Raw genomic sequence first — 14551 nt, forward strand, 5'->3', positions numbered from 1 at the left:
CTTAATAGCTTAATCCCGCCTTCCCCCCAAATCCTTTGATTCCCCTTGCTCCCACTGCTATATCAAACTGCTTTTTGAAAACATACACGGCTGGATTCTCGATTCCTGAGACAAAGTGGATTTCCACGACAGTAAAACTGCAGCTGCACCTGGACCGATTCAGCGACCACGGAGGGGCTAGCACTGGAGCCCCGTGGAACACAATCGATTCCAATGAGAAACGGTGCAGGATTCGCTGGGTAGTGATTGACACTCAGGAGGCTGACAAGCTGCAGCCGCACATACACACTTCATACCCCTTGCGTTGTGCTCCGCAGATGTGCTCCTTACTTCTGGGTTTAGAATAGATCTGCTTAAATCTTCATCTTTGTGGCTCCTGGATTACTACAAAAACAATCGGAGAAACGTTTTGTTTCCCCTTCCCGCTTACACAAGTGTGGTGAATGTATAAGGCATAATTCACACTGTGTATCACTGTGTCCCTGTGGGCTCCGTCTGTGAGCCGTTGCGCGGCTCTGCCCACAGGGGGAGATGAGGAGCTTGTACGGGGCTCCACCCATGGCTCCGCCCATGGCTCCTCCCATGGCCCCTCCCACTACCGGACGTATAAAGTGCTGCGGTCTTGTGAATCTGCCCTCAGTTCTTCTGGTCGCAGGCAGGCTCAGTTGTAAGTCTATTAAAGCCACAGTTTACTTCCTCTCACGTCTTGAGTGAATTGATGGTTGCATCAATTTAATAGACTTTAAAAAACCACCATGGAATCAGCCCTCAAACTTGATCGACTAGAACTCGACCCGCAGGCTGCAGAAGCGAAGGAAATCTTTCTACACTGGCGTCGGTGTGTCAAGGCCTACCTGGCTGTGTCGACTACCTCCGCTACTACTGAAGAGCAGAAACTCAGTCTCCTGTGGGCTCCGTCTGTGAGCCGTTGCGCTCCGTCCATGGCCGCTCCCACTACCAGAAGTATAAAGTGCTGCGGTCTTGTGAGTCTGCCCTCAGTTCTTCTGGTCGCAGGCAGGCTCAGTTGTAAGTCTATTAAAGCCACAGTTTACTTCCTCTCGCATCTTGAGTGAATTGATGGTCGCATCAATAAGTAAAGACGTTTTAAAAAAAAAATCCCTGATTGTGTTGTGACGAAGTCTGGTGCATTGTACTGAGTTGGAGATGGAGGGGAGAGCAGTAAACACACCACGTTTCTGCCGCACAGTTTACTCTCGGTGACAGGATTGTGTTTTTTTCCCCCGGAAACGTAATTCTGTTAAACGGCCCGTGTGTGTGTGTGTGTGTGTGTGTTATTTCTGTACTTTGAAAAGTCGGTTTAACTTGTTTTCGGCCTTGAGTCAGACCTCCGGAGCTCGCACTGACGTGAGGGCTTCAAAAGGTAGAGCTGCGCGGCCTCGAATAAAACCACCTCACCAGGTAGCGAGTTCCACATTCTAACCACTTGCTGGCTAAAGAAGTTTCCCCTCAATTCTTTAGATTCATAAGTGATGATCATAAACCTGCCGCCCTCAAAGTTGACCTGCTCCGCAACAATTAAACAGTGACTCAGTGGGTCACGGAATTGATTAAAGAATTAAGTGAAATGCTTCCCGGGGGTGTTTATTTGCTGTAACCTGTTTTGATGCATGTTTGTAATAAAACACATTTTTAAAAAACAACAGAATAGGTTGAAAAGCAGCTTTAGTTGCTTGGCGAAATAAGTGAAATGAAATGAAAATCGCTTATTGTCATAAGTCGGCTTCAAATGAAGTTACTGTGAAAAGCCCCTAGTCACCACATTCCGGCGTCTGTTTGGGGAGGCTGGTACGGGAATTGAACCCGCGCTGATGGCCTGCCTTGGTGTGCTTTAAAAGCCAGCGATTTAGCTCAGCGTGCTAAACCAGCCCCTGAGTGCTAATTCATCCTGAAATACCCCCCTCTCCCCGCCTGTAAATGGATAGGAGAGATTGACGGTGGAAAGGTTCTGATACCGCAGCTTTTCATGTGGCAGGTTCCCCCCCCCCAAACCCGGTTTACTGTGAGGGAATTGTAAATCATGTGGATAACCTGGGATCCCCTTGCACACGGAGCATGCTCAGGAGTGTTTGTGTGCGATGCTGATTCTGCAGCATCCTGCTCCTTCCAGCTCTCTCCCCACCCTCTGGGTGGGAACGGCATTCCCAGAGAATCTGGGAGAGACGGGAGGTGGGGGTGGGGGGTGCAGTGTTGTACCGTTGCGGGTGGAGGGGCTGGCAGTCGGTCGTGGGCGGCTGTCTCCCTTTCTCGGAAGAAGAAAGCGCACTCAGCAGGGATTTAAATCCAATCCTGATACCACCTCACCGGCCATCCACCAGCAGGTGCCTGGTAAGTCTTGGTGTTCTCCGGAGTCGCATTTTAAAAAAGGGTCCCCGTGCTGTCGTGCCTTGTTTGTTTATTTGGGTGGATTTTGATCCATTGTGCTAATTGATAATGACGTCTTTTCATTCCTTCTTTCCCCCCCTCGCTGCGAGGAAATCAATTCCTCATCTTTCTTGCGAGGTGCATTCCTGCCATGTTTCCATAGCAACCAATTAGTAATTGGCCCTTTTCTGAGTTCTCGTTATAACGAGGCAGAAGAGGCTGATTATTATGCTTTGAAAAATACTAATCTGATTTGAGAGTGTATTGACTGTGGTAATGGGGAGGTTGGAACGTGGAAATGTCCTACAGTCTCGGTTGTCAATGGTTGGTGGGGGGTGGGGGGGGGGGGGGGGGGGGTGCACTCCCAGCTAATTGCCTCCAGTAATCCCGAGGTGATTACTTCCATTGCACTTGGTGATGAGATGAGCTCTCAAAATGGATAATTCACAGGCTGGTTTTCGCAGAATTAAATCCCTGTTTGTGTCTGTCTCTGTCCCTCATTCTTATTCTTTCTCTCCATGTCTCTCTCTCTCTCTCTCTCTCTCTCCTGTCTCTCTTTCACCATCACTCCCCCTGACCAGAATTTGTGAACAGAAGTAGCCTTTTCTTTGGATGTTTAATTTTGTTCAAGCTGAATATCTGTTGCGATTCTAACATAGGAAAGCTTGATGCTTTTGTCTGAACTGTTTTGGTCGTAGGTATTTATTTCAAATGGGTTAAAGGAGCTGCTGAGATGGAGGAGAGAGGAATTTCTGATGAGAACATTAAGCATTTACATCTTGATGCCTGATATCTCCATGCCCGTATCCCTAGCTTTTCAATTTATATTTGACAACTTCACTGGGGTAACGACTGTGGGAAGCACGTTACCTGCAGTAAAATTTCAAAAGCGTCATCCCTTGAACCATGTGGCAGCCTCGCAATCTAACCGAGAGAGTAAGTGACGAGATACAATGTCATGACGAGCCCTGCACTTGCCGTGTGCACTGTCATTTGCTGCTCCGTAGCTCAATAGGAAAGCGCTGGAGGCAATAAATCCCTCATTGAGTTCAGCAGGTTTAGATAATAACCTTTCTCCCTTTTTGAAACATCCCATACATGTATTGCCTCAATGCAAACCACCCCCTCCTCCTCCCACACGAGGTCGTCTGTCTTTTGTGCTTAAAGTTGCTACTTTTTTTTTGCAATCTCATCGCTCGAACACATTTTCCCTCCTTCGAGTTCTGGTGAAGAGCAAAAGGACTCTAAATGTTGACTGCTTTCTCTCCTTACTCATGTAGCCAGCATCCTCTGTTCTCGTAATAAATCCCTTGTCTGGCTCATAGGATTGAGGGTGGTGTTGTACCCCTGTGTGTGTGTGTGTGTGTGTCCTGTCACCCCTACTGCTTGGATGGAAGGTATGGCAACATATTTACTGCGTTTTCTCTTTGTTTCTTTCTCATGCGATGTGGGTGTCACTAGCTGGCTCAGTCTTTGTTACCCATCCCTAATCGCCCTTGAACTGAGCGGCCCAGTGGGCTATTTCAGGGGCAGTTAATGGTCAAACACATTGCCGTGGGCCCGGATCCACATGTAGGTCAAACCAGGCAAGGACGGTAGATTTCCTTCCATAAAGGACATTAGTGGGTTTTTCCCACCATCGACAATAGTTGTCATGGTCATTATTACTGAGACTAATTTAAAATGTTCATTTTAGGGGCAGCACGGTGGCGCAGTGGTTAGCATTGCTGCCTACGGCCCTGAGGACCCGGATTCGAATCCCGGCCCTGGGTCACTGTCCGTGTGGAGCTTGCACGTTCTTCCCCGTGCCTGCGTGGGTTTCACCCCCACAACCCAAAGATGTGCAGCTTAGGTGGATTGGCCATGCTAAATTGCCCCTTAATTGGAAAACAATAATTGGGCACACTAAATTTACAAAAAAAAAATGTTCATTTTAAATTCCATCTGCTGCCATGTTTGAACCGGTGTCCCTAAAGCACTAGCCTGGTCCTCTGAGAGACATTACTCCTATCTCCTTCTAATTACTGGTGCACCTTTTGACTTTGTTTGAAAATTCCTTCACTGCGGCAATAATGGCCACGATTTGTAAATGGGGAGATGATTTTGCCTCGGGGTAGGATTACTAGTGTTAAGATCCATTTCCGGACCCATAGCTTTTTCTTCAAAGTAGACAAAGTTTGAAATCCCAGTTACTCACTTGTAGAATATAACCACAATATGCCAAGGTTTTAAACAAACAAAATAAACTTTACAAAGTCAAGAAATTAAAGTAATCTACAATATCTATCTTACACTCAGAATCCCTTTCTCATTCAAGGGATGGACTAGGCCAACGTTTATTGCCCAGCCCCAATTGTCCTCGAGAAGGTGGGGGTGAGCTGCTTTCGTGAACCGCCGCAGTCCATGCGGTGTAGGTGTACCCACTGTGCTGTTTGTGAGGGAGTTCCACGGTTTTGGAACAGTGATGTGTTTCCAAGTGAGTGGCTTGGAGGGGAATGTCAGGTGGTGGAGTCCCCACGTGTCTGCTGCGCTTGCCCTTCCAGCTGCTACTGCTTGTGGATTTGGAAGGAGCTGCCTAAGGAGACCTGGTGAATTCCTGCAGTGAATTTTGTAGATGGTACACACTGCTGCTACTGTGCGTCGGGGGTGGAGGGAGTGAATGTTTGCGAATGTGGTGCCAATGGAACAGGCTGCTTTCTTCTGAATGGTGTCAAGCTTCTTGTGTTTTGTCAGAGCTGCACTCATCCATACAAGGGGAGAGCATTCAATCACACTCCTGAATTCTGCAATGTAGATGGTGGACAGGCTTTGGGGAATCAGGAGGTGAGTTACACACCACAGGATTCCTAGCACCTGACCTCCTCAATTGATATCGCTGGTCTAGTTCAGTTTCTGATCAGTGATAAGCCCCAGGATGTGGATTCAGTGATGGGAATGCCATTGAATGCCAAGGGAAGATGGTTGGATTCTCTATTTTTGGAAGTAGTCATTGTCTGGCACTTGTGTGCGGCATGAATGTAACTTGCCACTTGTCAGCCCAAGCCTGGATATTGTCCAGGTCTTGCTGCATTTGGACACGGACTGCTTCAGTATCTGAGGACTCGCGAATGGTGCTGAACATTGTGCAGTCATCCGGAAACATCCCCACTTCTGACCTTATGATGGAAGGCAGGTCATTGATGAAGCAGCTGAAGATGGTTGGGCCTAGGACACTACCCTGAGGAACTCCTGAAGTGATGTTCTGGAGCTGAGATGATTGACCTCCAACTACCACAACCTTTGTGCCGGGTATGACTCCAACCAGCGGAGGGTTTTCCCCTTGATTCTCATTGACTCCAGTTTTGCTTGGGCTCCTTGATGCCATACTCTGTCAAATGCTACCTTGATGTCAAGGGCAATCACTCTCGTCTCACCTCACCTCTGGAGTTCAGGTCTTTTGTCAACCAAGGCTGTAATGAGGTCAGGAGCAGAGTGACCCTGCGGAACCCAAACTGAGAATTCCTATTCATTCTCGAGAGCGGGCAATACTTCAAACCACCGTATGAACCAGATTGTGCAGTGAGAACATGAAATAGGCTATTCGGCCCCTCCAGCCTTTTTCTCCATTCAATAAGATCATGTCTGAAATTTCTCCTGGAAGTGAGATGATTGCTACCAACAACCACAGCCATCTTCCTTTGTGCCAGGTGTGACTCCAACCAGCGGAGAGTGTTCCCCTGATTCCCATTAACTCCAGTTTTGTTAGTTGTCCTTGATGTTAAAGAGCAGTCACTCTCGCCTCACCTTTGGACCTCAGCTCTTTTGTCCATGTTTGAACCAGGGCTGTAATTAGGTCATGAACTGAGTGACCCTGGTGGAACTCATACTGAGTCAGTGACAAACTATTGCGAAGCAAATGCCACTTGCTACCACTGTTGATGATCCCTTCCATAACTTTATTGATGATCGAGAGGAGGCGGATGGGACAGCAATTGGCCGAGTTGGATTTATCCTGTTTTCTCTGTGTACAGAGACATCCCTGTACAATTTTCCACATTGCTGGGTAGGTGCCATTGTTGTAGCTGTACTGGAACTGCTTGGCTAGGGGCATGGCAAGTCTTCAGTACTATTGCCAGCGTATCGTCAGGGTCCATAATCTTTGCAATATCCAGAGCTTTCAATCATTCATTTCTAATTCAGGGACCACATTGAATTGCCTGAAGACTGGTATCTGTGATGCTCTGGACCTTGGTCTCCACAAGGACTGTGCAGTGGTCACTCCGACTGATACTTGTAATATAAGATTTGGCTAAATAAGGGTTAAAAGCCTGGGTTAGTGTGTTTGAGTGCTGCAGTCATGTTTTAACGGAGATGCTAGTTTGAAAGGCAAGTATATCTTAGGAATCAGAGATGCAATTCACCATCGTAAAAAGCTTGGACCAATGCAATTTTGTTTTGATTAAGGGGGTTCTCTGGGGAGTTAATTAGTTTTCAGCTTGGTGAGAAGATGTCATTGCTGGCTGGAGCTAAGGCATCAGGTTTCTTGAGAAAGCATTCTCAGTTCAGTTCTGATTTGTCTGAAGCTGTGTGCGCAGTAAAATAGTTCTGCTCTCGCTGTAAGTCAGTAAAAACAGATTAACTGTATTTAAAGCAGTGCAGACTTGTCTGAGGACAAGGGGAAGCTGAAACAAGCCAGCTGAAAACAGCTTTTGAAGACATCCAGCCAGCGTTTCTGCCGGGGTCGGACTGGGGTTAGATCTTTCCCGTAAAGCCGTGTCAAGAGATCCCTTTCAAAAAGAATAATTCCGTAAAGCAGGCATTACACTGTGCCATTGGTATTTAGGGTGGATTGAGAGCTGAGATATTATATTTTCTTGTTGTTTAAGTGGGAATAAAGCTAGCAATTAAGGGTATTGTATTCACTGTATTGAGTAATATTGTTTAAGGGATAATTTTAAGCTATTTCCCAGTGCAATATTAAAGATTTTAAGATTGTTTTAATACCAATTCCCTATTTCTTTCTGGGGCAAGATATCCTTTCCTTACAGTCTTACAAAATTAAAATAAAGTATTGGGGTTTCTGTCTAGTTTCCTAGCCACTCCTGGGGGTCTGGCCTGGGACTGTAATATATTATCATGGACAGATGCACCTGCAGCAGACAGGTTGGTGAGAATGAGTATGTTTATCCCCTTTGTTGGCTCCCTCACTTCCGGCCTCAGTCTGGAAGTTATAGGAGGGGCATCCACCCTCCCACCATGAGAATAACGGATCACCCCACCACGCAAGAATGGGGGTGACCTGACCAACCCCTCCCAGACCCTAGTTCAGGCCACGCCCCCGGCATTATTAACGGTGCACTGCCCTCTGAGACTATCGCACTGTCGCCCTGGAAGTGGCATCCTTGCCTGATGCGCTGGATCTCAAAGGGGCTCAAGGAGGCTAGCCCATTGCTGACATTCCCCACTGCTGCTGCCAGGCTTCAGAGGGAGGGTCCCCCATACATCCTGGTGGTTGGGTGAGCAAGGGTTGTGGGTAAGAGGCTGTCCCCAGGACCCTCCCCTTGGATAGGGAGTCTCATGTCTGGACTGCCCCTTCTAGCCCTGGGAAATCTGGAGATCATTCTTGGCAGGGTAATCTTGGGCAGCCCTCTGCTCCATCATCCTGATCTCACCTGTTTAAAGTGTGAAGTGGCCATCTTATTCTGAACTGACAACTGATGAGCAGATCAGATAGTTCATTGAAAATGCAAACCAGGCAGACCTTCCCTTTGCCCACATAATCCATAGAATCCCTGCAGTGCAGAAGAAGGCTATTCAACCCATTGAGTCTGCACCAACCTTCCAAAAGCCCACTCCCCCTGCTCTACCCCTGTAACCCCACCTAACCCGCACATCTTTGGATTGTGAGAGGAAACCGGAGAGTCCAGAGGAAACCAATGCAGACACGGGGAAAACGTGCAAACTCCACAAAGACAGTCACCCAAGGCCAGAATCGAACCCGAGTCCCTGGCGCTGTGAGACAGCAGTGCTAACCACTGTACCGCCATGCTGGCCCTGTTCCCTCGCCCCAGAGCATTTAAAACTGTTGGTTTTTGAAGTGTCTGAGTCTTCCTAGACAGCCCACAACACTTGAGGAGCCTTGATATCCCTTGAGAAATTTTGAAAATCCTAGCATTCATTAAATTTCACAGTAGTGTACCCTTAACTAGTGTTTTATTGACAGCTTAATGCTTCAAACAGATCGACTGGGAGATTTGATTATTTATCTTTCCCTTGACGCTTGAATGCATCTGAAGTACTCCCCATTGATCCTGACCACAATGTTTATATGCAACCTTGTTCTGTTCTGATTGACTGCTACTGGCCACTTCAAAAATGCGAAGTCTTTTCACTGCATCTTTTCGAACCACAGATTCAGGAATCCAGCACGTTAATCATATTGAAATTAATGCATATGAGCTATTTGCATGTTCCCACTGGCACTGGGTGGAAAACCCGCTTTGGCCAACAGTGTGGGTCCGGAGACTGGTGTCGGGTCTGTCGCTTGGCGGCGATCTTGATTTTGGGCCAACGCCAGGTTCTCTGCCCAATTGTTAAAAAAAAAATTCTTGATATCACATAAACGTTGTCCTTCTGGTTAGAGGGTGACCATCTTGGTGCTGACATGGTGAAAACCCGGCCCCAGTATTCATTCTGGGCCAAATATTTACTGGGGACAGGGTTGGTTCTCTATCAGATTAGGGATTTTCAAAACTGCCCCCGCCGTCCACTGGATATGAATGGGCGTGGATAGCTGGTCAAGGTCTTACAGTTTCCGACAGGTGAGCTCTGTCAAACTCAAATCAGCCTGGATTCAACATCAAAGCTTCTTCGCTGGAAAGCGTTAATGAGGCACCCTAACAGCAACAACTTGAATGATGCTTTTAATGTAATAGAACGTCTCAAGGTGTTTTACAGGAGCCTTATAGAACACAGTATGATACTGGGTCACATAAAGAGATATTAGACCAGATGACCAGAAGCTTGATCAAAGAGGTAGGTTTTGAGGAATGTGTTAAAGGACATAAGTGAGGTAATTGGAGGGAATTCCAAAGCTTGGGGCAAAGGCAACTGAGGGTACGGCCATCAATGGTGGAGTGATTAAAATCAGGAATGCTCAAGTCCAGAATTGGGTGAGCGCAGATTCCTTGGAGGGTTGTGGAGCAGCAAGATATTGCCGAGATAGACGGGGAGAGGCAGGAGAGAGATATTTGAAAGCAAGGATTTTAAAATCAAGACGTTGCTTGTCCAGGAGCACAGGGTGGTAGGTGAATGGGACTTGGTGTGAGTTTGAGGGGTGGGCAGCGGGATCTTTGATAATCTCAAGTTTAAAGAGGCTAGAATATGGGAGACCAGCTCGGAGTGTTGGAATAGTTTAGTATCGAGATAACGAAGGCAGGTGAGCTGAGACTGGGATGAAGTTGGGCAATGGTACGGAGATGGTAATAGGTGGTCTATCTCGGTGATAGAGGTGACCAAGCTTTTAGGTGTGGGCAGTTTTGAGCCTCCATGGGTGTAGATGGGTGGAGTTTTATCCGAGCAGAGTACTTGGTTAATGAAGCCACACTGTGATGTGAAAATGGCAAGTGTTGCCCTTGTTTGTGATTTTTGTCTGATGGATTATTGGAGCTAATGGCAAGGAGTGGCCTAGATTCTTGTGACTGCGAGGATCTTAACTGATCCTCCGCTTGTCTGTGTCAATTTGAAAAAAAAATATAAGAGTAGTACTTGAAGTGTATCGAGAGTTATCGGGCGGAATTGCCCGGTCCGCGAGCCACCTGGTTTCTGGGCCGCGTGTTCTTTGCTGGCGAAGAGATTCTATCTTCTCGCTGATTTTCAGTGGGATTTCCCATTGTAACCAGCCCTCCCCACTGCGAAACCTGCTGGTGGAAAATTTGAATCGCAACCACCTGAGATCTCCGGCCATTGTGCATTTAGACCAGGGGTGGGCAAACTTTTCCGTGCAAGGGCCACATTCAGAAATTCACAATTCACAAAGGGCCGCATAGTATATTAAGTAAAATAATTACTTCACCCGGTTATGATTCTGGGCACCTCATATAGAACAAAGAACAGTACAGCACAGAACAGACCCTTCGGCCCTCGACATTGTGCCGAGCAATGATCACCCTACTCAAGTCAACGTATCCACCCTATACCAGTAAGTAACCCAACAGCCCCCCCCCCCCATTAACCTTAAAAAAAAAATTAAAAAAAAAAAAAAAAAAAAAATTTTTTTAATTTTTTTTTTTTTAATGACTTGGTGGGCCGCAGAAATACCTTTGGCGGGCCGCATGCGGCCCGCGGGCCGTAGTTTGCCCACCCCTGATTTAGACTGATGACTGTATTTAGCCTAATGGAAATAGCAGCGACAGATCGAACCCCTGCTAATGGTCACAAAGCCACTTATGCCCTCGTATTAAATGTTCTTTCTCTTTTAGTAGTTTCCTACCTCCACTCCCTTTGCCCCGCAATATCTGGGCTCCAACCAAATGGGCGACGGTGCTGTGCTGTTACAAAAAACACGCAGGGACCAACAATATTCTGTCTACTTCCCGTATTATGCTCATTGCTGCTCGATGGTTATTTAATATTAATGAGGTGTAGTGCTGTGCACTGCACTCGTATATGGTGCCTTTAATCGTGGTCCTGTTAATTGTGCGGTGGTGCGTCACTACATTGGAATTATTTAGGTTGCACCAAATGCAGTTCATGATTGTCAGATATGGATATGCTCTTTAATTGACACTAGTGTAGGCTGATCTCCTTTTGCATTCTCTTGCTCTCTCTCTCTCTCCCTCGCTCTCCCTCTTACTGTCTGTCTCTCTCTCTCTCTCGGCCTCTCTTTCTCGCCTTCGCTTCCAGTTCCAAAGGATGCTGATGGCAAGTTTGGATGATTTTGCCATCCATTGTGCGGTATTGGGGAGGAAGACAATGCGATGTGTGATCTAATTGCCTCCCCCCCTCCCCTGTTAGTAATGGTGTTAGGTTTCAGTGCTGAGCTGCTGGTGAGCGCAATGGGAGCAGGGATCTTGTTAACCCCTGAATGCATGAACAATGAGTCATAGATTGGATAGACTCCTGAAATTCCCGACCTAACAATACTGTGGGAGCAATTCCGCCACATGGAATGACACAGTTCAAGAGGAATCGTAGGGTCCGATTCTGCCCCCAAATTTATTTTTTAAAATAAATTTAGAGTACGCAATTATTTTTTTTCCAATTAAGGGGCAATTTACTGTGGCCAATCCACCTTCCCTGCACATCCTAGGGTTGTGGTTCTCACTAGTTGAGACCACACTTGGGGAGCTGAACTCAGAGATCAGGTCACCATGTTGAAAGGGCGCCCCGACCTCTAAGTGAGCTTGTCGGTCCACCCCCCCCCCCCCCCCCCCCCCCCCTCCCAACCCATGGGCAATGTCACACCCCACACACATGGATACTACCCCATACCCCACCAAATGAGGACACCCTGCTATGGGGTCCCTGGGACTTCACCCTCAGGCAGTGCCACTCTCAGGCAGTGCCACCCTCAGGCAGTGCCACTCTCAGGCAGAGCCACTCTCGGGCAGAGCCACTCTCAGGCAGAGCCACCCTCAGGCAGAGCCACTCTCAGGCAGAGCCACTCTCAGGCAGTGCCACTCTCAGGCAGTGCCACTCTCAGGCAGTGCCACTCTCGGGCAGAGCCACTCTCAGGCAGAGCCACTCTCAGGTGGAGTCACTCTCAGGCAGAGCCACCCTCAGGCAGAGCCACTCTCAGGCAGAGCCACTCTCGGGCAGAGCCACTCTCAGGCAGAGCCACTCTCGGGCAGAGCCACTCTCAGGCAGAGCCACTCTCGGGCAGAGCCACTCTCAGGCAGAGCCACCCTCAGGCAGAGCCATTCCCAGGCAGAGCCACTCTCAGGCAGAGCCACTCTCAGGCAGAGCCACTCTCGGGCAGAGCCACTCTCAGGCAGAGCCACTCTCAGGCAGAGCCACTCTCGGGCAAAGCCACTCTCAGGCAGAGCCACCCTCAGGCAGAGCCACTCTCGGGCAAAGCCACTCTCAGGCAGAGCCACCCTCAGGCAGAGCCACTCTCAGGCAGAGCCACTCTCAGGCAGTGCCACTCTCAGGCAGAGCCACTCTCAGGCAGAGCCACTCTCAGGCAGTGCCACTCTCAGGCAGAGCCACTCTCAGGCAGTGCCACTCTCAGGCAGAGCCACTCTCAGGCAGAGCCACTCTCAGGCAGTGCCACTCTCAGGCAGAGCCACTCTCAGGCAGAGCCACTCTCAGGCAGAGCCACTCTCAGGCAGTGCCACTCTCGGGCAGAGCCACCCTCAGGCAGAGCCACTCTCAGGCAGTGCCACTCTCAGGCAGAGCCACTCTCAGGCAGAGCCACTCTTGGGCAGAGCCACCTCTTCATCTTCTTCCGGTCACTTTAAACTGGTGTCCACTAGATCTCAGCGACGCTGCCATCAAAAAACAAAGACTTGCATTTATATAGCGCTTAGCTTGACCAAAAAACATCTCCAAATGCTTTACAGTCAACTTATGAAATGAAGTCATTGTTGTGATGTCTGAAAGGGCAGCATGGTAGCACAGTGGGTAGCACAGTTGCTTCACAGCTCCTGGGTCTCAGGTTCAATTCCCAGCTTGAGTGACTGTCTGCGCGGAGTCTGCACATCCTCCCCCTGTGTGCGTGGGTTTCTTCCGGGTGCTCCGGTTTCCTCCCACAGTCCAAAGATGTGCTGGTTAGGTGGATGGACCATGCTAAATTGCCCCTGTTGTCCAAAAAAAACAGGTTAGGTGGGGTTAGGGGGATAGGGTGGAGGTGTGGGTTTAGGCGAGATGCTCTTTCCAAGGGCTGGTGCAGACTTGATGAGTCAAATGGCCTCCTTCTGCACTGTAAATTATATGATTCTATGAAATGCAGCAGCCAAATTGTGCACAGCAAGCTCCCACAGTGTGGTGATATGATCTGCATACTCGTCTGCCATTGGGCCAGAACGTCGGCTTACCGTTGGCCCTGGTCGGTCATGTGCCTCTCGACCGATTGGCCGAGAGGCTGAGTTAACCACGCCTCTGTTAACGAGGTATAAATGCTCAGACGCCTGACGATCGTCCCTTTCCACTGTAGACGATCGCAGAGCTGTGTTCTAGTCAATTAAAGCCAGACTTTGGTAAATCACTCGCCTCGCGTACAATCGATGGTACATCACCAGTAAGACATCGACGAGAGAGAGGAACACGGTAGAGATCTACCGGGTAGTGTATATATTCATGTGTAAATAAAACTTTGTTCTTATTTTATGCGGGATGGACTCTCCTTGTCAAAATCCGCACCCAAACAGGCAGATGGGACCTTAGTTTAATGTCCCATCGGAAAGGCTGGCATGTTTAACAATGCAGCGATTCCATCAGTATTGCAGTAAAATGTCAGGGTAGATTTTGATGTTCAAACCCTCGAGTGGGGGAAGTTCCTCTCCATCTACACGGTTCAGATCCTTCATGATTTTGAACACCTTTATCGAGTCCCCTCTCAAAATTCTACTTCTGAGGTAGAACAAACCCTGCTTCACCAAAGTAGCAATGTGACTGAAGCCTCCCATCCCTCGAATCATTGTTGTAAATCTGGGCTCACTGTTATTCTCTTAACCAAGAGGTGAAAAAAAAAATTAAGGTAATTTATTTTCGGGCAAGGGTTGTTTGTTTTTAAATTTGTTCATGAGGTGGGGGCGTCGCTGGCGAGGCCACCAATTGTTGCTCTTCCCTAATTGTACTTGAGCTGATGGTGGTGAGCTGCCTTCTTGGACCGCTGCAGTCCGTGAGGTGTAGGTACACCCAGTGTGCTGCTCGGGAGGGAGTTCCAGCGACTGGCGGGGCGGCGATATATTTCCAAGTCAGGATGGTGAGTGACTTGGAGGGGAACCTCCAGGTGGTGGTGGTGGTTCCCATGTAGCCGCAGCCCTCTTCCTTCTAGATGGCAGAGGCCGTGAATTAGGAAGGTGCTGTCAAAGGGGCGTTGGCAACAGTGCATCTTGTAAATTTTGCTAGCAGCCTGATTAGTGGTACATTGCCTCCTTTGCTGTTCTCAGCTTTAGTGTGGTGACTTTAGCCATTCACTAAGGTGGCGTAGAGTCTTGGGGTTTAGATGGAGGACGTTTGGCCCAGT

General features: G+C 48.4%; 1 protein-coding gene across 3 annotated transcripts in view; it reads left to right on the forward strand.

The window, feature by feature from the left end:
- plekha6 (pleckstrin homology domain containing, family A member 6) overlaps positions 1 to 14551 on the forward strand; it is a 326880-nt gene that overhangs the window by 44800 nt on the left and 267529 nt on the right. The window contains exon 1 of one of the 3 annotated variants that reach the window (XM_038820382.1): positions 2200 to 2346. The exons of the other annotated variants lie outside the window; for them this stretch is intronic. The gene's annotated coding sequence lies outside the window, so the exon portion shown is untranslated. Of the gene's footprint in view, positions 1 to 2199; positions 2347 to 14551 lie in introns of those variants that run through there. 3 annotated transcript variants of the gene reach the window in all.

This window comes from Scyliorhinus canicula, chromosome 15 (genome assembly GCF_902713615.1).
Source record: "Scyliorhinus canicula chromosome 15, sScyCan1.1, whole genome shotgun sequence".
NCBI classification, from domain to species: Eukaryota; Metazoa; Chordata; class Chondrichthyes; order Carcharhiniformes; family Scyliorhinidae; genus Scyliorhinus; species Scyliorhinus canicula.